Source organism: Penaeus monodon, chromosome 15 (genome assembly GCF_015228065.2).
Source record: "Penaeus monodon isolate SGIC_2016 chromosome 15, NSTDA_Pmon_1, whole genome shotgun sequence".
Lineage (NCBI taxonomy): Eukaryota > Metazoa > Arthropoda > Malacostraca > Decapoda > Penaeidae > Penaeus > Penaeus monodon.
The window spans coordinates 1,808,555-1,808,953 of record NC_051400.1 but is presented as its reverse complement, the minus strand read 5'-3'; positions in this window follow the sequence as shown (position 1 = coordinate 1,808,953).

The following is a 399-nucleotide window of genomic DNA, read 5'->3' as shown; positions in this document are numbered from 1 at the left end:
CTTCCCATTTGCATCTTCTTCCTTTTATAGTCTTTCTGAAATACTTCATGAAATCCACTGATTCATCAATACAAAATCATCAAAACTTTAAACGAAAATCCATTTTATTCCATTGTCCATCATGTAATTTATCTCACTTTAAATGAAAAAAAAAAGAAAACACTACTTGTGCTTTATTGCCCATCATGTAACATTTGAAATGTGCTTATAGAATGTCCCCAAAGCGTTTACTGCAGGTGCAACGGGTACCGAGTTTTTGCAAGAGAAGGGAGTAAGTTTTTGTAAACATGGATCTGTATCTGGTATCCGTTCGTGTGGATACGTATGATCAACATATGTCACTGGTTCTCATACATATGGTCCTTTCTATGTATTCAGTATGTGTTTGTTATTGTTTTC